We start from the raw sequence: 21,982 nt of genomic DNA on the forward strand, positions 1-21,982 counted from the left end.
AGGGAGTGACCAATTCATCTCAAAATTCTCACAAATTATATCAAATTTGGCAAAATTGCAGCAGAGTGACCAATTCATCTCAAAATTCTCACAAATTTAGCTCAGAATTAGTTTAAAGGCAAGGTGCATCATAGGCAGTGGCATATGGCATCATAGGCAGCAAAAAGAATTGAATTCAAATGCTATGGTTCACCAAAAGCATCATAGATCAGTAGTATAGCAGTTCAAAATTCACCAAGTGTAGTATAGCAGTTCAGTTGAATTCAGAGTAGTAGCAGCAGTAGTAAGACAACAGTGGTAGAGAGAAATAGGTAATACAAGTACAATTTTGCATCAAGCAGTAGAGTACCAGTAAGGGGATAAGTAGTAGCTAGCCATCTCAACAAACTTTCACAAATCAAAAAATTTGCATCAAGCTATAGAGTGTAGGCAGTAGACAGTAGAGTGTAGGTAGTAGAGTGTAGGCAGTGGATTAATGGGCATCATGGCAATTGGCAATGCCAAACTGCCAATGACAAGCAAGAGAGGTAAATGCCAAAAAAGTTCATCATTGCATATGCCAAAAAAGGAACCAGCCCCATTAAATAAAAACCTTTCACAAATCAAAAACAGGAGCAGCAGTAGTAGAATAGTAGTATAGGAGGGAGTAGAGGAGTAGAGGAGGAGGGAGTAGTAGTAGGCAGTAGTAGTAGTATACTAGTAGTAGTATACTACTAGAAAGTAGTAGGCAGTAGTAGTAGTATACTAGTAGTAGTATAGGAGGGAGTAGAGGTAGGCAGTAGTAGTAGTATACTAGTAGTAAAGGAGGGAGTGACCAATTCATCTCAAAATTCTCACAAATTATATCAAATTTGGCAAAATTGCAGCAGAGTGACCAATTCATCTCAAAATTCTCACAAATTTAGCTCAGAATTAGTTTAAAGGCAAGGTGCATCATAGGCAGTGGCATATGCTCAGAATTTTGTCATAAATTTCTTTGGCATCATAGGCAGCAAAAAGAATTGAATTCAAATGCTACGGTTCACCAAAAGCATCATAGATCAGTAGTATAGCAGTTCAAAATTCACCAAGTGTAGTATAGCAGTTCAGTTGAATTCAGAGTAGCAGCAGCATTAGTAAGACAACAGTGGTATAGGAGGGAGTAGAGGAGTAGAGGAGGAGGGAGTAGTAGTAGGCAGTATACTAGTAGTGTTCACAGGCAAAAGCTATAGCTGTGCGTGTCCTGTCAGATTCAAGTGAAATACGATGAAGGTCATTCAGTAGTTCATACAACTGCAAAATAACCTCACAGTATCTATGCCCCCAATTGGAGGTTTGATTACTGAAAATATATAACTGATAGCAGATTGAATAAGTATTCACATGAAAGGAAAAAATATGCCATTTAACTGTACTAGAATATAGTAAAAATATCTTAGATACATGAGACATGCAAACCAAGCAGTAGGATTATACAGACATGTTTTATTTCATTATTTGTAGACATTCCATATGCACATTACTAATTTTCATGAACAGACATGGTTTCATAATTGTTTTCATAGTTTCAGTTCATAAATAAAAAAATGAAATCCCAAATGCAGAGGTTAGGTCACGTACCGCTGGTGGCGTTGTTTCCTTGCGCGCTGTGTAGTGCTGCCTGAACTGGAGAAGGGTGGAGAAGGCCGTCGAGGAATTTGGCAGCGGCGGACGGGTCGGAGCCGGCTACGCACCAGAGCTAGGGTTCCAGGGACGGGGCGCCGGAGGAGCACGGGGATGGGGCGCATGCAAGGGAGAGGAGGACGGGGGCGGGGCACGGGCACGGGGGAGGAGGATGGGGGCGGGGGTCACCACGGAGGAGCTCGGTGGCGGGGATGGCGGCGGCGGCGCAATATTTCGGCAGCCCTTCGGGTCGAAATCGAGGGCGCGAGGCAATAAGAAAATTTGTGCGAGCAGCGGCACATATATAGCGCATGGATTAACCGCGGTGGGCAATATAATCCGCCCGCCGCGGTAAATGTTTACTGTAGCGGGCACCTTAAATTGCCCGCCACGGTTAATCTATTAACCGCGGCGGGCGATGTTACATGCCCGCCACGGTTAATATTTTTTTCATTTCCTCCCTGCTATTTATTACCAATCTAAAACTTATTAATCTAAAATTTATGGGCACTGATATTTAGTACTATGTAAGTAGTGTGTAAGTAGTGTGTAAGTAGAGAGTAGTGTTGTGTAGTAGTACTGTGTAGTAGAGAGTAGTGTTGTGTAAGTAGAGAGTAGTGTTGTGTAGTAGTAGAGTAGTACTGTGTAGTAGTAGTAGAGTAGTGCTGTGTAGTAGTAGAGTACATGTGAGTAGTAGAGAGTAGTATTAGTACAATAGATAGTAGTAGTATGCTATAGTAGTAGTAGGTTGAGTAGTACTAGTAGAGTAGTATTGTATAGTATAGTAGTAGTAGATTCAGTAGTACTAGTAGAGTAGTATGGTTCCATGATATTAATAATAAGTTACAAAACTTGTCTTCAATAGATCGAGCTATATTATTACATATATGTCTCTGGGATACATAAATCATTTTGGTGCAGGTGCTTTCACCGTCCTCTTCTCACCATCGGGGCGGGCCCACGGCATCATCCTGGACTTGTTGAATCGGTCCTCGACGGCCTTGATCTTCTTTGGATGATCGGTAAAAAGCTTGAGCTCTGCGTAGTTGTTGTATTGTTCGAGACTCTGCACCCCATCAGCTCCCACAATCCGCTGCTTTCCGGACACAACCACATGCCTTTTTGGGTCCTCTGCATATATATAGTAGGCCACTTGTGCGACATTGGTTGCTAGTACCCACGGGTCATCTTTGTAGCCGATACTTTTGAGGTCCACGGTGGTTAGCCCATAACTGTCCACTGCAACCGCATTCGGTTTGACCCACTGGCAATGGAAGACGGTTATGCGTAGGTTCTGGCCGTAGTCAAGTTCCCATATTTCTTCAACTTGCCCATAGTATTGCCTCCTCTAGCCCGTGTACTCTTCTTCGCCCTCGTATCGAACACCGTAGTTCTGTGCCGAGCTCTTCTTGTCCTTGTCTTTCGTGTGGAACCTGTAGCCCTGGACGTCATACCCTTGCCACGTGGTGATTTGGCTGGATGGGCCAAACACAAGCCTCTTAATGGTCTCCGTATCTTCATCAGGGCATCCTTCAAGGGGTATGTGTTGCTCTTTGAGCCACTCTACGAAATTGCTCTTGTGATGGTTCTGGACCCATGCCTCCGTGCGTTGTCCATCATTAGTGGCGCGGATCTCTTCCAGGTTCTTTTCAATATATTTCTCCATGCTCACTAACTGATGAAGGATGCTGTAATGAGCTTCTTGCACCATTCGGTTTGCCACATCGGTGCGCACTTTTCGGCCTGTGCACCCCATTCCTGAGGTTTTGCCTTCGTGGTGATGGACAGGCAACCCAATCACCCTCCCATCTCTTATGTACCTCATACACCAGTTCACGGCCTCCTCCGTTGTGTATGCCTCGATCATAGAGCCCTCCGGGTAAGCGCGGTTATGGACGTATCTGTTGAGGGTGGACATGAACCGCTCATACGTCCACATCTGGTGTAGGTACACGGGGCCTAGTTGATGGATCTGATCGACCATATGCATCATTAGGTGTGGCATAATATCAAAGTAAGATGGTGGAAAGCACATCTCGAGCTGGCAAAGGGTCTCCGCGATGAACTCCTTCAGGGCAGGCAGCTCAGCCTTATCAATGACCTTCTAAGTGATGCGATTAAAGAAGTATGACATCCGTGTGATGACCATCTTCACATACTCTGGACGGATAGCCCTAATCGCAATTGGTAGGAACACCGTCAGCATGACGTGGCAGTCGTGTGAGTTGTAGCCGGTCATTATGAGGTCTTTCATGGAGACCAGGCTCTTGATGTTGGAAGAGAAACCAGTCAGCACCTTGATACCCCTAAGCAACTTAAGAAAAGCCATCCTCTCGTCTTGCGTTAGGTTGCAGGCCGCACCCGGGATATCGACTTTACCGTTCTGAGGCGGTCCCGGGTGAAGGTCCGGCCTGATGCCCAGATTGACAAGATCCGTCTGTGACTTAATACCATCCTTTGTCTTGCCCTTGATGTCCAGCAGGACACCGATCGTGCTTTCGAAGACATTTTTCTCCAGGTGCATGCAGTCGATGGCATGGGGTGTATTCAGTGTTTTCCAATACGACAGGTACTTGAAGAAAATTGACTTCTTCTTGAAAGGAACGGCGGAGGGGACTTCCTCCGTCTGGTCCCGCTTTCGCTTCCTTGTCTGCTTGCTCCCCTCTTCAGGCGGCTTCTTCTTCTTTCCAAACTCCACCTGATCCATGTCCTTGACCATCTCATACACCTTTGTCCCCCAACTAGTCTATGTCGGTTGATCACGCTGCGGCTCGTCCTGATTGTCAAAGTATTTGTTCATAATACTTCTTGTATACCTGTGATTTTTTGCGAGGAACCGTCTGTGCCTTGTGTACACCATCTTATTGGATCCCTTAAGGTAAGTGTAGCAGGTCCCGTCGATGCAAATTACGCAGCCGATCTTCCCTTTGATCTACCCCGACAGTGAGAAGAGACCGGGGTAATCGGTGATGGTGACAAAGATGATTGCTTTTAGTGTGAACTTCTCCTTGCGGGATGCATCCACCATCTGGACCCCAACATCAAATAGTATCTTCATTTCCTCCATGAACGGCTCTAGGAACACATCTATATCGTTGCCGGGCTGCTTCGGTCCGGAGATAAGCATGGTCAGCATAAGGTACCTACGCTTCTGACATAGATGGGGAGGTAGGTTGTACATGGTGAGCACGATGGGCCAAGTGCTGTGCGAGCTGCTAAGCTCACCGAACGGGTTCATCCCGTCGGTACTTAGCGTGAACCTAACATGCCTGGGCTCCTTGCCAAACTCCGGGTAGGCCTCGTCGAAATCCTTCCACTGCTTGCCATCGGATGGGTGCCGTAGCTTGCCATCGTCGTTCAGGCGGTCAGCAGATGCATGTCAGGGCATGAGCTTGGCATCGTCCGGGTTCCCGAATATTGCACGCAGGCGATCGGTCACGGGCAGGTACCACACCAACAGTGCTGGACTTTTCCTGTGCGTGTAACCCTCTTCTTCATCGTCCTACTGAGCCAAGATCTGTTTGGCCACACTGCTCTTCTTTGCCCCCTTCTTGTTCTTCTTCCGACCACCCCGCAAGCCTCCCTCGTCTTCTGCATCCACGCGACAACCAGCATTTTTCTTGTACCGACTAAAGCCGCAGTGCGGACAACTCGTCAAATTCTCATACTCATTGCCCCGATACAGGATGCAGTGGTTAGGGCATGCATCAAACTTTCTAAGCTTCATCGCCACTGGCCGGATCAGCTTCTTGGCCCGATAAGTATTGGCGGGCACCTTGTTAGCCGTTGGGTACGTGGTGGCAAGGTAGCTTAACAACTCATTGAAGCTAGTGTCAGACCAACCATGACGAGCCTTCAACATCAACATATGGAGGTTAAAACGGAGCGCCGTGCACTCCTTTGGACAATCGCTGCCGTCCTTATAGAGAGGATCAACTGCCGCCTGTTTCAACTCTCTGAAATTCTCCAACCACTTTGGGCAACCCAACACAACGTCGTCTTCATCGAAGTGTTTGACTAGATCTTCAACAAGCTGCACATCCTCGGGTTGGCTCACAGTATCCTGACCATCACCACCGTCACCGGCTTTGTCGGCCATGTCTTGCATTACATCATCCACCATGATGTAATCACGACAACTGTTGTCACTGTCGGCTGGCGCAGCTACTGCGGAAGGATCTTTATTCACCGGTGGTGCTGTCGTCATCGGCGTCGAAGAGGTAACTCCAGATGCAGCGCCACTCGCACCAACTCTTTCGCCGTGAAATGTCCAGACTGTGTAGCCCTCGATGAAACCATACATGATCAAATGAGTTTGCACCTCGCTGTCTCGGTGGGCTTTCAGGTTCTTGCAACGAGAACATGGACATATGGTTGTCATCCGCTTCAGTCTCTCACGGTGAGCTTTACCAGCCGCAATAAACTTCCTTAATTCAAAGAAGTACCGCGGATCATTCACTCTATCGATCCGGTACATCCATTCCGATCTATCCATCGTATCTGCGAACATTATCAATCACAATCAACATTAAATAAAGAAGAATTAGGAGAAATTGATGATTTTTACGTCCAAAATCATGAAAAAGAGAGGAAATGACGATGTGAAAGATGAAGCATGCATCTATGATGAATCTAAAGTTAAAGAAATACATGACATCATTTTTTCCATTAAAATTGATCTAGATCTAGATCTAGATCAAAAGAGAACTCTAGGTGATGGAAATAGAGAGAGAGGATGGAAGGAGAGAGGGAGAGCCTTTATGAACCTCTTATGATGTCCTCCTCCCTCAAATCCAAGCCCTTCAACTCAAATCAAAAGTTTCCTCAAATTTTAGGGCAAAGCCTCCCCCCATGAGTTTTGAGAGAGGAAGACCCGTGGAGAAGGAGGGTCTGATGTCTGTATTTGTACAGGCTTTACCACGGCGGGCAACATAAAACGCCCGCCTCGGTAAATCAAGTCTTTACCGTGGCGGGCAGTTTAAAGAGCCCGCTATGGTAAACCGTATTAACCGCGGTGGGCTATTCATACCGCCCGCCGCGGTAAATAACGATTTCATACGGCGGGCAGGTAAGGTTGCCCGCCGCGGTAAACCAATTTCCCGCAGCGGGCGCCCCGGTGGCCGGCCTCGCTGGCCGGCCACCGGTTAACCGTGGCGGGCAAAAAAGGTGCCCGCCATGGAGCGTGTTTTGGCCACGCTGCGCAAATTGATTCCTGTAGTAGTGTACGATCACACAAACACGAAAAACCACACTAATTGGAGCTACGGTGAAAAAGATACATCTACCGATAGATTTGCTTCAAAAACAAACCATAGGCTTTATTTATTTTAGCTACATAAAACATGTATAAGATACTTCAGAGAAATATCTTAATTGAGTTAAGTCAAATTATACTTGATTTAGAATAACAACGTAAAACTAATCATATAATTGGCCAAGGTGAAAAGCCAAGTTACTTAGAAAAATCCAATTGCATAATCATTATTCAAGTTAGGCGTTAAACCATAAAATTCCAGAGCTCTTGACATGGAAAACATTGATACTAATGCGTAGATTATGTCGTTATGAATCTAACGCAACTTGAACGGGTCAAATTGGAGTTAAAACGGAGAAGATATGGCCTACTGAAGATAGTGGCAATTTTGTAACTAAACAGAACTCAATTTTGATTTAAAATAAATAAAATCAGATTTTGAATTCAGGCCAGGGACTGTGGGCGGAATATTCTAGAAACTAGGGGTCTCTTTAGCAAAAGTGCAGGGATGGCCGCTTCTGATACTGGAAAAGGGACAGGCTCTTTAGTAAAACCACCACAGTGAAGGGGTACGAGCGATCTTGGACCGTTGGATTGAATCCGGACAGCCCAGATTAGAATGTAGGGGAAGAGAGAGACACCGGTGGCCGAAATAGTGCCAGGCGCGGCGGCTGGCCATGGTTGGTGGCGAGAAGCTCATCGGCGAAGCTTGAAATAGGCCCTAGAGACCACTATTCGGCTCGGGATCTGTACTGGGAGTTAGAGGGGACCATGACAAAACTAACACTATGATCTATGGCGGCTAAGTTTGGACGGAGGTGGCTAGCGGCAAGCACCAACAGCGCGCGGAGCGACGGCGACGCGGTTAAGGCAATGCAAAGCAAGACAGAGAGAAAGAAAAGGCTTGGTGTGCTCGAGAATGCGACGCGAAGCACGGGGAGGCACTTACGGGCACGAAGGAGCAGCTAATAGTCACGGCGGCGTAGAGCTTCTACACGGCGAGATCTCGACGGCGGCGCTAGGGCACAGGGCAGCATAGCGGCTCGAATTAGGGTTGGGGTTGGAGACGGCGGACACGGGGCTCAATATTTATGAGGGGAAAAAGCTTGGGGCGCACGCCAAGGCGAGGAATAGTGGCAGCGGTGGAATCCGGCGGCGGTGTCCGACACGGATACGGCGCGAGGTAGAAGACAACGCCGACTGACATGTGGGCCTGAGGTGTCAGCGACAAAGCGAGAGAGAGGGCGGCGTCCGCGCACTGCTGGGCCGCGGGGCGCGCTAGGCCGAGGGAGAGGGAAGCGACGCTGCGGCTCAGCTGGGCCGTGCGAATGAAAGGAAGGCCGAGCGGCCTTCGGGCTGTGGAGGGGAGGGAGGCCAAAACCAAAGAGAGTGAGGAGAGAAGAAAAGAAATTTATTTTCTTTTATTTCAAAATCATTTTCAAACTCTTTTAAAAAACATTTCAAATTGTTTTGGAGTTTTGGATCAACACCACTCATCACAATAAACTTTATGCACAAGCATGTATGCACAACAAGTTGCTAAACCTTATGATATATTTTAATTTGATAAAAAGTTTTATTTATCTACATTTTCATGAGCACATAAAATACCAAAATAAATCGTTTTAATCCTATTTCGAAAGTTCAAATTTTAGGGTGTTACAAAAAAATTCTGGAAGGAGCCAATCCAATCCTTCAAGGATATATATAGCCAAAAATTCTGGGGGGAGCCAATCATGTATATGCCAACGGCCAAGGTCATATGTTGCAAAAAGTTCACATGATTTTTGAACATGTGCAGCTAATCGGAACTGAACTCACAACCTATGGTCATGCCGGAGCCTAGATTACCACTCCGCTCGAAATTCACTTTATGGCTATGTGAATGACATTTTCCATTATATTCACTTTAATGATCTTGTAATAATTAAATATGTGAGGCCATAAATGATTTCAAAATAAAATAGTATGGACTGTAGATTTGGTCGAGTTCTATAAGTTTTGCTTGAGTGATATCTCCATCCGAGGTCATTTGAAAAAGTAAATTTGAATTTCAAAAATCTAAGAACTTAAAACATAAATTCTAACTATTACAAAAACTATTTTTAGGGCTGAAATACAGTGCCAGATCTCTTCTGGTGCTGCAAGTTTATCATATAAAATATATCTATCCGACGTTTGTTTGAGATACTAATATAATTTTAAAATGTAAAACATGTGTTTGAGAATCTATAATGATCGAATTTTAAAAAGTTATCAACTACGGAGTGTTAGATCTAATCGTCTCTACAATTTTGACATAAATTTTGTCTTCGTCTTTACTGTAATTGTAAGACTTATAAATTTATTTATATAGAAGATATTTCAGGAGATGGGCCACCTTACCGATTACCCTTAAAAATTGATATTTCAGGAGATGTGTGGCTCTACAAGCATTTCTAGGACCGTTCAAAATATTATAATATAATGTATAATACTGATTGACTTTGTGGATTGCTGGTGGCTTACATATTCAATGGACGCCTTCCTATCTTCGCCCGGCAGCTCCTCACCAGGATATCGAATGAGCGCATATGCCGATCTCAGCGTTTTTTGTGTTGCATGCTATGCCTTGCACTCCTTTTGGACGCGAGACAATATTATTGATGGTGGTAATATTCTTGCTAGGTGTGCGCTGCGGGGAGACATGTCTCATCAATTCCATAATTCAGATCTATGCATATGCAAGCTCTTTATAGGGAGGAGATTTATGCAAGCTCTTTATAGGGAGGAGATTCCCATAAATTGTTTTCAGATGGGGGAAGTGTTGCACTGATGTCACACCACCACTAGCTTCTTCCACGAGCCCTATATAATATAGAGTGTGCCAACCTTGTAGATGCATGAGTGATTGCATAGCAACAAAAATGAAAACACATCTAGAGGCGGCTGCATTTTGAGCCACCTCTAGAAATCGTTGTCCAGAAATTACAAATTCGGCCCCAAAAGCAAGAATTTTTGTCAATCCCACACTTCACATAGTGCTTTTGATTCCACAAGTTACTTCGCAAAATGCAACCACTAGTTAGTGGAAGAGAGAGTAGGGAACTATGCGCACTACAGGAGCAGCTGAGCACACAGCCGAAAACACAGGACTATGTTGTACTCCGTAGTTTGCTAGCTTCTTGTACTCGATTGGCCGGTTTGTTCAGTTTAACTTTAAGCTAAAAATCCTATGTATGTCCCAGTATTAAAAGACTACATAGCATTATCTCCTCATGAGCTGCCCTACGGTGGCTCTTCTAAAAAATGTATTGGGCCCAGCACATTATCTCACACTATGCCAAAACAGTATAAAGAAGACACCGAATATAGAGATGCGGGAACACGTCTCTGATGTGTGATCACAAATGTGTGTTGTCAAAACGCGTCCCTGATAACAAATATAGCTGTTTAGATGAGTAAATGCATAGCCATAGAGAAGCATGTACCAGTGTTCCCCTATAAAAGTGACTAAAAAAATCACTGGTAGTAATGACCCAAAATATTTACTACCTATAGTGGTATATCGATGCCACCTCTAGCTTAAAGTCCACAAACATACACAATATACACTAAAAAAAGTGCCGATATTGATGAATAAATGAGATGCCCAAGATATATTTTCCATATGATTTGCAAGAGATTTTAATCTCCCGTAGGATAAGTCCATCCACTGTGTATATATAAATATAAAGGGCAACATCTCATTGCGTAGAGTACATTGGAAATAAACAGAAATCAATCTATTTTTACCTCTCTTTTTCCCTAATCTCTTACAACCACATTATGCTTCTTCTCTCTTGATCTGATGACCAATGGTGGGTGCCCTAGGCTTGATGGCCAATATAGTGCAACCCGCCGGCATCCTCAGCCCAGCGGGTCACTCCTCGCTAGACTTTCGATGGTTCCTTTCCTAGTTTCACTAGGAAACTAGTTGTTCTTCCTCACATAAGTGCGATAAGTTATATATCCTATGCTAGTTTGCTCATAAACGTTACCTTTCTTTAACACATAAGCATGTTGTTTATCTCATTCCCAAGGAAAAAACTATGGGAATTCAGATCTGCCGATGGCGGATCAGCTAAAGTGACCTTGTAACTCAGTTAGGGCAAATTTATTACCTTTCTCAGTCCTTTATCGGCATGGCCAACTCTGAGATATTATAGGCCAGCTTGGCCTACTTCGACTGTGTTTTTTGTCTGCACATTCCAGCGCTTCTGTTCTGGGAAAATGATCTTTGCATTGACACACTTTTTGGTGATTCGGCTAGGGAGTGATTGTTTCAATTTTACCATACAGTCTAATTTACTCTGCCATAGCAAATTTCTTGATTTGATCTATCTATCTCGTGTTCGATATTGCCATTGCATCTAGCTGAAAATGCCGCTTGCATCTGGTAGATTACATGACGTTTTGCTTGCTGTTGTGCTATGTGTTGCTGTTGTTATTGTGAATATCTTCCTAGACGGACTGGCTGCATCTAAAGTTCACTTAGGTATTTTCAGAGGCAAGAACAATTTTTAAACATCTCCATAAAATAGAAGGGCCTATCTTCTAGAATCAATTTTGCAGTAGTTTTAGGTCTTCAAATGGTTGTCTATATGTGGAGCGACCATGATTGATTCTTGTACATGGCCAAGGGGCCACCATATTAAGCTACTTATATTAATTGCTGGTCTATTTCTCGAGTCAACCACCCTATCTGCTCATTCATGGTGATATGATGGGCTGTCATTCACTACATGGTAGCTTGAATGTGAAGAGTGAATGTATGGGCCAAAAGTACACTGCATGCAGTTGCATATTGCAATGCTGATTAAAAGCGACAGGGAAGAAAGCAAATACCACAGCCACTGGCACTACACAACCTGACCGCCTATATACACTGCTACTTAGTATGTAAAATTCAATCACTCGTTAGAGGAATAGGAGTAGGATGTTCAAAGGAGCAAGAGAGATGGTGCCCATGTGTGTTCTGATGGGAGTAGGAGGTGAGAGGGAAATACATATTAGGTACACACTGTAATAGGGATTGAGGGGGCAGGAGCAGAGGGATCAAATTCTTTCTATAAATGGAAATCAATCATGACGTTGCTGTTCCTTGGAGCGAGCAAGCCATGGTCAGTGGACACCAGCCTGCGCGGTTGAAGCAGATAGCAGCAGCAGAGCAGTCTCGATAGAAAATGTGTATGGAGGAGCTCTCAGTATCAAATTTGTAACTAGTGCCCAACAAGATCTTAATATCAATAGCTTGTAATTTTTCATTCTGAAATAACTTAGGGTCGAAATATTAAATAAACGATTTAAAAAAGTCAACACAGAAAGAATAGCATGCTTTGTCTAGTCAAAAGTTAGTATGTGGCGTGCTGTAAAGGAGCTCCCTTGAGAGACATGCATGATAGACAATTATGCATCTTCCGTCGATAAGCTATTCATCAATAGTGGTGAATGTATCTGCTCCCACACCCGAATTTCTCAACCAGGTCTACATATAGCAGTTGGAACTTCTTTTTCTTCATCCATTCTTATTTCTCCTGGAAGTCTATACTCCGGTGTGAGTGTGATCGCCACCACCCCACCCTACTGCAACACAGGGCTCAAACAAGATTCTATCGTGGCGGCTACCACAAGATGATCCCTGTCGCTCCCACCTCCACCTTCCAATCTCACTGTCATTGTCACTGTCGCCTCCACCCTAGCTAGAATACCCAACAGGGACCTCCCACTACTGGAATCTCGATTTTTTCTGTGGGTGCGAAAACCCACGGAAAAATTCGAATACCATCAGAAAAATATTTTTCTGACGGTGTACCGTCAGAAAATAACCCACAGAAATAGAATGACAGAAAAATCGACTTTTTCTGTGGGTTCACCATCAGAAACAATTTTTCTGTGGGTCTCACACGCACAGAAAAATTGTGTTCGCCCAGATTAAAACTAATTTTTCCGTGCGTTAATCCACACAGAAAAAAAGAAATAAACGCACAGAAAAAAAGAATTAAACACACAAAAAAATTATTTTAAAACAGTAGCAACTACGTATTAAAATATATATTGTCCATACAGTAATGAAGTCTACAAGCACGGCTCATAACTAATGACTATCATCATATTTCATCATACATGAATAGTATTATTTAGCCATGCATCAACATGTTACATTCAGCAATCTCGATACATATAATCAGCATGAAAGTTGTTACATATCATTGTTGTTCATAACAATGGACTCAATGTTTCAATGTCATTATACAGTTACAAAACACAATGTTATTGAAACCATATAAACAAAGCACAGCTACTGATCAACATATCTACAATCTGTTCTCAAACTAAGAAATTCCCAAAGCCTCCTGCAAAAGACCATTTTTCATTAATTAGAGTAATCTTGTGAATAGGAAAAAATATTCAGAGGTAAAGAGAAAAGTAATTTCAAATAGACATTGAACTGAATTAACCATAACTCAAGATAGTGTTTAGGCACTAGTCCACAAATTTCAGTAAGTTTATGAACCCAACCACAAGCCAAGCTGTGAGCAAGGTAACAGGAGACAGCATGCATGCAAGGATTACACTATTATAAAGAAATAGATATGGTGGATCACTGTTTTTAAGGCGGTAAGTCGAGGCGCGCCGACCCACCAATTCGAGTCGACTAGGCGTTTAAGGCGCGTGGCGAGGCGACGCCATACACATGTCCTAACCAACAATGGAGCAGCAAAATCATACCTTGTTGATGTTGATTGTAGAGCTCTCCTCTTTCCAATTGCCCTTGTTACATGTAGCACACATGCCCCTTGCAAGTCAAAACATATTTGTTATATGATGAATGTAACAGAAACAAGTTGTATAATAATATAATCCAATGAATTAGCTAAGTAAATATGGATCAAGTCTACCTTGTTAATGTGACCTCTCTTTTCTTCTCCCAGGCCACAAGCTACAGGAATAATGAGGAATGCAGCAACGTTAGAAACAACGAGGAATGTAGCAAACATATAAACAAGTTGTGTAAGCTAGCAATCAAATAACAGGAACATGGGTGAATAAAATATGGCATAAGTAGCATCATAGTTAATATGGTCCACAACCAGCCAGCCACATTAGAATTTAGAAGTAATCCACAACCACAAGGTAGTGAGCTACTAGTGGCATAATTAAAAGTAGTCCACATCCACACAGCATACATTTCCAAACCCTAGAAGCACAAAAACAGCCCAATTTAGCAATCACAGACATCCCATTGATAAAAGTACAAAAGCAATAGAATGACATAAGAATAATACAAAAGCAACAGAAAGGTTCTTATCCGATACAGACAAGTGCAATAGAATGACATAAGAACAATTGCAGCTTATAAGATTATACTCGAAACCCATTTGGCACAGTGTAGCAACTCATAAGTATACAGACAAGAGTGATCAGTAGAGGAGAAGAAATGGCACAACAATGAACTCAAGTTGGGAACAACAGTTTGAACTAACAATAGAGGAGAAGAACATTCTTCTAGAAGTTGAACCCATAATATTCTGTTGTTTCTACCGGTTACAAAGATGTTCAAAACTGCAACCTGCTCAGCAGGAATCTCCAGCTCTTATTTGAACAATCAAGTATGGCAAACCTTATAAGTGCATTGCTAGACCACATCATCGATTCAGATTTCAGAAACTTTGGTGTTGCATACATACTTATCTCATGGACAAGGTTAACTGACAGACCCAAGCCCCCGATACCCTACTGACAGACCCAAAGTTGGTCATGCACACATGTATAGGTGGCGACAGTCAAATTGTCACACAAGAAAGAGGAGCCAAACCTGATCCAATCTGAACAAACATTCAAGTCCTAACTCTTAGCATCAATCGGAGCACAAAAGCACAAGAACAAGAGCAAAAGAACTCGAGAAATGGCTCAGATTTACCCATTATCAGCATGACAACTGCAACTTAATTTCACCTAGAAATTAATTTAATTCTCTCTCTCTAATGGGAATTGAACTGGCCACAGAACTGGTTGCTTGTACTGGTACAAGCCATCCTAGTTAAGCAGCAAACAGAACAAAATATCCCAAGTACCAGCTCATAAGGTGCTAAAGTGCAGAAGTTCTCTAATGGAAACTTGATTCATCACAGCCACTCAAGAGTAGTACAAAACAAAAAAAGTTACAAGGCATAGTTAGGGAAGGGGAGAGCAGCGCAGCACGAGACTGGGGTTTCATATCATCTCAGCTCCGGATACTGTTTTCATAGCATCTCACCTGAAAAGCAACCAGGGTAACAAAACAAACAAGTTAAAACATCATCGCAGATTAGAGTCATCTAAATAAAAAGCTGGACAACTTCTCAACAAACTGACTGCACCTTTATCAAGTAGTTACTAGAAAATTTTCAGAGCTCTATCATTGCCCAAGACTACTTGTAGACAATCCTAGATTAGTTAATTTTGTGTTCCATCTCTAGCAAGTTTAGTCATTTTTCACTTTAGGAGTTCAATAGACAAAAAATATCTGCACATACAGATAGCTAGTAGCTTGGCATACATCTGATTAAAAGTTAATATCAATCTGCATAATTTGGTTTACAAGAGCAAGTGATTGCAACAATTCCAGAACAAAAATGTTTTGATTCATGGGTATTGGGCAGTGTATTTCTTACTTCTTACCTAAGCATCTCCGGTTCAAATATATTCTACAAAGCTTAGAGAATGCAAATAGATAGGACACCATCAGCTAAAGCAAGAGCAGCAAACAATATCCACAGTTCTAGTAAAGAAAATCAACAACTAGGAAATCGACAACCGTCCGTTCGTTGGAGTCAAGAGCAGCTTCCCAGGATCCGGGAGAGGAGGGCCGCCGCCACCACCACGCCCCGCCGCTGGCCACCACCACCACCACTGCAGCCACCGGCCAGATCCGGGAGAGGGAGGGCCAGATCCGGTCGGGTGAAGATGGGGGAGGGGAGGGGCACCCGCCGGGGAAGAAGAAGGGAGAGGGGAGGGGGGCCGGCGGGGGAGAAGAAGGGGGAGGGGAGGGCCGCTGCCACCACCACGCCCCGCCGCCGGCCACCACCACCACCACCGCAGCCACCGGCCGGATCCGGGAGAGGGAGGGCCAGATCCGGCCGGGTGAAGATGGGGGAGGGGAGGGGCACCCGCCGGGGAAGAAGAAGGGAGAGGGGAGGGGCGCCGGCGGGGGAGAAGAAGGGGGAGGGGAGGGCCGCCGCCACCACCACGCCCCGCCGCCGGCCACCATCACCACCACCGCAGCCACCGGCCGGATCCGGGAGAGGGAGGGCCAGATCCGGCCGGGTGAAGATGGGGGAGGGGAGGGGCACCCGCCGGGGAAGAAGAAGGGAGAGGGGAGGGGCGCTGGCGGGGGAGAAGAAGGGGGAGTGGAGGGCCGCCACCACCACCACCGTAGCCACCGGCCGGATCCGGGATAGGGAGGGCTAGATCCGGCCGGGTGAAGATGGGGGAGGGGAGGGGCACCCGCCGGGGAAGAAGAAGGGAGAGGGGAGGGGCGCCGGCGAGGGAGAAGAAGGGGGAGGGGAGGGCCGCCGCCGCCACCACGCCCCGCCACCGGCCACCACCACCAGCACCACCGCAACCACCGGCCGGATCTTGGAGAGGGAGGGGCGGATCCGGCCGGGTGAAGAAGGGGGAGGGGAGGAGCGGCCGCCCGCCGGGGAAGAAGAAGGGGGGGGTGCCTGTGGGGGAGGAGGGGCGCTGGGGCCGGGGCGCCCGCGGGGAAGAAGGGAGAGGAGGGGCGCTGGGGCCGGGAGGGGAGGGGCGCTGCGGAAGAGAAAAGGGCGGGGTGCTCGGAGCGGCGTAGGGGCTGGTTTATCCGGTAGAATTTTCGTGTGCGTGTATGTATTTTTTCTGTGCGTTTTCAAAGAACCGACAGAATAATGTCAATTTTTCTGTGTGTATTGACACACACAGAAAAATCACGTAATTTTTCTGTGGGTTTTCGAATATTTCTGTCGGGATTTTTGAAACGCACAGAAAAATGACTAATTTTTCTGTGTGTGAGAAACACACACAGAAAAATGCAACACCCACAGAAGTATTCGAGTTTCCAGTTGTGTCCTTCACCGTAAGCCTAGTGACGATACTGCCACCTCACCTCGTCATGCTTGCCACCACCTCAGGTGCGGTCTACGACTGCCAAACCTAAGGGTGTCAGATAACAGCAAGAGCACCCTTAAACCCATAACGCCACACCACGAACCTCACTGAAGATCAATGGATAAGACTTGGGGAAGGCACAGCCAAACATGGTGTTCATTCATCTATGGACCATAATATTCAGTTGTGAGGAGGTAGAGTTTCACCCGGACCACAAAATAGAAAACTGTATGTCTATATCTCTTACCGTGCTCCCTTTTTTTCATTTTCTGTGTATTAACGATCAATCTTGTAAAAAAATGCTATGTTTTGAGTTGTTGGAGCAGATGCAAATATCACTGCAGCACACACTGTGCATCTATTATTCTTGAAATATACTAGTCTGCTCTCAGGCTACAAATATCTAAACTGAGCTCAACATATTATATTGCCTACGTGCACATGCATAGTCCTTCAAAAATGAATTTCCCATGTCAGTGCATTCACAGTTCAGATCAGCAGATCTCCCATTAAAATGATATGTATGCCTGCCACAAGTTCCACTGTCACTGGCATAACATGCACAACCACTATATAAATCGATAGAATGGAAGATATGGCACCGCAGCACTGGCTATCGTTGTTTATAGTAATCTAGTAGTAGAAGGAACCCAGGTGTTCAATAGATAGTTGGGAAGAAGCCATTATGCGTTGGGAACAGGAGGAAATAAGGAAATGCATGTCAGGTCAAATCAAACATCAAGGGAGGCGGCATCGGATAATACAAAAGTCTTCGACCACAAGCATGCCAGTCAAGGGTGGCAAAATATCGTGTGATCATTATGGAGAAAGTATTCTTGGACTACAAGAACTGGGAGACCATGACCAAGTAGGACCTCACTTCTCTAGCCATTGAAAATTCTTCTAGAAGGGGAGAGATGAGGGGAACTAAAGTAGCGTCATAAAAGAAATAAATGTAAAATGATATGATCTTTTGTATTGTGTATTGTGTGGTTACACCTTGATATAGTCTAGTATGTGCCCATAATATGCACTTAATTTTCAGTTATGGCGATTCCTCTAGTCCACCTTAATCACTTACTTCTGAGCTTACACATGAAAATGCAACATTAAATTGCATATAAAGATCACTAAATATGAAGATGATATAAAATGCCATCATGCAAAATTGGAGTTGCAAATAAAACTTGTCTTATGAATAGTGCATGGTGGAACTGTTCATCTCAAACTAATGACCCACTATTATTCACACAAAGCTTTCTCCCTTTCTATTCTCCTCGCATAAGTTCTAGTTGCTGCTCAAAATTTGCATCATGGTAGATAATTATCATCTATCCACATATATATTATTCGTAATTTGTAAGCACCTACGGACATGCATCGTTTTATGTTAGTAGTACGAGAGCACCTAATTAACTCATATGAGGGACCAGAATTTTCAGTCTATTATTCTTATTCAAAATCCTTTGTCTTTCCATGCTGATGAGCTGTTCTCTTCCATGCAATATATGGTTCACTACTGGAAACTCGAATTGCCCTGTGGGTGACGATTTTTTCTATGCGTTTTTTCGGTACGTACAGAAAAATTCTGATTATTCTGTCGGTTCAAAATATCCCGACAGAAAAATACGAAAACCAACAGAATAATTGTATGATTTTTCTATGCGTGACAATACACACACGAAAAAATCAGCACTCACAGAAAAATGCAATTTATTCTGTTGGTTCTTTAAAAACGCACAAAAAAAATATGCACGCACAGAAAAAATATATGCACGCATAGGATAAATAAAAAAGCAAAGAAGTCCTAGCCCTAACTCGCTGGCCGCCACCCCCAAACACCCTCGCACACACGCACTCGCGGACTCGCCTGCTCGGCTCTCCTCATGCACGCACGCACACGCTGCGCCGCCGCCGCAGCTACGCACGCACACCCGCCCCACCGCCTTCTTCTTCCCCGGCGGGCGGCCGCACCTCCCCTCCTCCTTCTTCACCCGGCCCCAGCGCCCCTCCTCCCCCGCCGGCGCACTGCCCCTCCCCCTTCTTCTTCCCCGGCGGGTCGCCACCCCTCCCCTTCCCCTTCTTCACCCGGCTGGATCCGGCCCTCCCTCTCCCGGATCCGACCGGTGGCTGCGGTGGTGGTGGCCGGCGGTAGGGAGTGGCGGTGGCGGCGGCCCTCCCCTCCCCCTTCTTCTACCCCGCCGGCGCCCCTACCCTCCCCCTTCTACTTCCCTGGCGGGTGCCCCTCCCCTGTCCCTTCTTCACCAGGCCGGATCCGGCCCTCCCTCTCCCGGATCCAACCAGTGGCTGCGGTGGTGGTGGTGGTGGTCGGCGGCGGGGCGTGGTGGTGGCGGCAGCCCTCCCCTCCTCCTTCTTCTCCCCCGCCGGCGCCCCTCCCCTCCCTCTTCTTCTTCCCCGGCGGGCGCCCCTCCCCTTCTCCTTCTTCTTCCCCAGTGGGTGCCCGTCCCCTCCCCCTTCTTCACCCAGCCGGATCCGGCCCTCCCTCTCCCGGATCCGGCCAGTGGCTGCGGTGGTGGTAGTGGTGGCAGGCGGCGGGGCATGGTGGTGGCGGCGGCCCTCCCCTCCCCCTTCTTCTCCCCCGTCGGTGCCCCTCCCAACCCCCTTCTTCTTCCCAGCGGGCGCCCCTCCCCTCCCCCTTCTTCTTCCCCGGTGGGTATCCCTCCCCTCCCCCTTCTTCACCCAGCCAGATCCGGCCCTCCCTCTCCCGGATCCGGCCGGTGGCTGCGGTGGTGGTGGTGGTGGCCGGCGGCGGGGCGTGGTGGTGGTTGTTGGTTGTTGTATTTTTTATGTGCAATCTGTGATGCAAATTCCCATTTCCTGAATCACTGTGATTATTGCAACAAAAATCACCATCTTTTGGCTAAGATTGCACCACAAATTTAGTTTTTATTGCATTCATAGTATGTTTTCTAGTGTAATTTGTTGTAGTCAATGCCATTTGGTATCTGACTTGCAGTCATTCTTTGTGATTGTGTGTCTCGAAACATGGCAGAATACAAGGGGGAACGGATCTTGCGACACTGGTTGCTTATTTATGAGTTTCCAGTTACTATATGCCCGTTTACGTGTTCTAATTGTTCTAATGATCATGACTAAAAAAACTGATGGTTGTTTTTTCTTAGCTAGTTAGCCAGCTAGGTGTAATTTGTTTTCTGAATATAGTCTTTTGTTTTTTCTTAGCTAGCTAGCCAGCTAGTGTAATTTGTTTTCTGAATACAGTCTTACTATTATTATTGCAGTTCACTTGATTGGCCTTTCTGCCAGTGGCATCTTGACTGAAAACTGATGTGAATGGATTAGTAGCATACTTAATAGTGAAGTAGTTGATAAGTAGAGTTTAGAAATTTCCTTGGTGTTTATTTTTTCATTCAGATTGCCTTATTTGGAAATTAGTAGCTCAGGTTGTTCACATCTTGTAACCTTGTATGTGCATCAGGTATGTGCATCACAACGAGCTCTGGCCAGATCCGCGACATGGCAGCCCTTCTTCTCCATGCCGCCTCCTCCATCGGGCCCTTTGCCGGTGACGAGCTCCCATCAGGTATGTGCATCCCATTCTCCCCCATTTTTGTTGTGCGAAAGAGAGTTGTATGCAGTTGTAAATAGCTGCTCAAATGTCAAGTTGTGCCTCTCTTACTAGTAGTTGTTCAAGCAAACTGGATGTGCATACAAGCAAGGGAGATCCATGAGATTTTATAATTGTAGTATGTATGTGCTTCTTGTTATGATTAAAGAATCGGTGCAGAGAAAATCAGTGATTAAATAATTTATGCTTCTTGCTATGATTTTCCCATTGCCCGAATGTCAGTTAGCTCTATCATTCAGCACCAGTCTGCAACTCTGCATAGTGTGATGCTATTTAGAATAACAAATGGGCTTTGGTGTCAGCACTTAGTTTTTGTTGAAAATTAAACTGTGTTCAGTAGTATACGCAACACAAAGAAAATTAAATCTGTTAAATCTGTGTTCAGTACCCTTTATTCAGAATTTGTGGAACATATGCAGTAAAGAGCAACGATTTTGTAATTAGGTGAACGGTCTTAAGATTTTGTGGAACATTCTATGTGTTTGTCTATGTAGCCGGGAGTCCAATTTTTTTGCTTTCTACCTTAGGAATTTAGGAAGGTTTGCAGTTTGACATCAGGAAGTTAGCTGCCAAGTTACTACCTGGAACAAAGTTGTGCTTACTACCTGATGTATGCCAAGTTAATATTATCTTACTTACTGTGCTTTATTTGCAGGTCGATAGGAGCAGCAATGAAAGAGCTAAGAGCTGCTCATTTTTAATGGTAGCAACATCGATCTGGTTGTCAGCATAGTAGTGCAATAGTTATCAGTAGTGAAATTCATGAACTGCTGAGATGAGATGGTAATGCTTTTGAATGTATTGATGCCGGAACATTTGGACATCATCTACATGCAGCCTGGATGCTATGAATGAATGTGCTGAACATTTGGACTCCATCTTTATATGTTGTGATGAAATTACTGTATGGGCAGTCCATATTTTAATATGATGTTGCTACTATTTCCAAATAATTATTGTATCCAATTTGCTGCATGGGTAAGTGTATATTATTATGTCGGTGGTCTGTTAACACCTGACAGAAAAATACAATTTTTCTGTGCGTTCACCTAACCCGACAGAAAAATACAATTTTTTCCTATGAGTGCACCTCTGCAACTCTCACAGGACAACACTAACAGAAAAATTATTTTTCTGTCCGGGTTTTTATTTTTTCTGTGAGGAATAATGCACAGAAATTTTATTTTTAATCTGGCCAAACACAATTTTTCTGTGCGTGTAACACCCACAGAAAAATTGTTTCTGACGGCGAACACACAAAACAATTGAATTTTTCTGTCATTATATTTCCATGTGTATTTTTCTGAGGGTACACCGTCAGAAAAATATTTATT

General features: G+C 44.9%; 2 non-coding genes across 2 annotated transcripts; both read left to right on the forward strand.

Annotated features, from left to right (window-relative positions):
- The first annotated feature begins 19,851 nt into the window (after window positions 1-19,851).
- On the forward strand, window positions 19,852-19,933 carry LOC136484552 (small nucleolar RNA Z196/R39/R59 family). The gene has a single exon (XR_010766068.1). It is a non-coding gene; the product is annotated as a small nucleolar RNA Z196/R39/R59 family (small nucleolar RNA).
- Window positions 19,934-19,991: 58 nt separating this feature from the next.
- Window positions 19,992-20,131, forward strand: LOC136484624 (small nucleolar RNA F1/F2/snoR5a). Its single transcript, XR_010766129.1, has one exon. It is a non-coding gene; the product is annotated as a small nucleolar RNA F1/F2/snoR5a (small nucleolar RNA).
- The last annotated feature ends 1,851 nt before the right edge of the window (window positions 20,132-21,982 follow it).

Source organism: Miscanthus floridulus, chromosome 9, assembly GCF_019320115.1.
Source record: "Miscanthus floridulus cultivar M001 chromosome 9, ASM1932011v1, whole genome shotgun sequence".
Taxonomy (NCBI): domain Eukaryota; kingdom Viridiplantae; phylum Streptophyta; class Magnoliopsida; order Poales; family Poaceae; genus Miscanthus; species Miscanthus floridulus.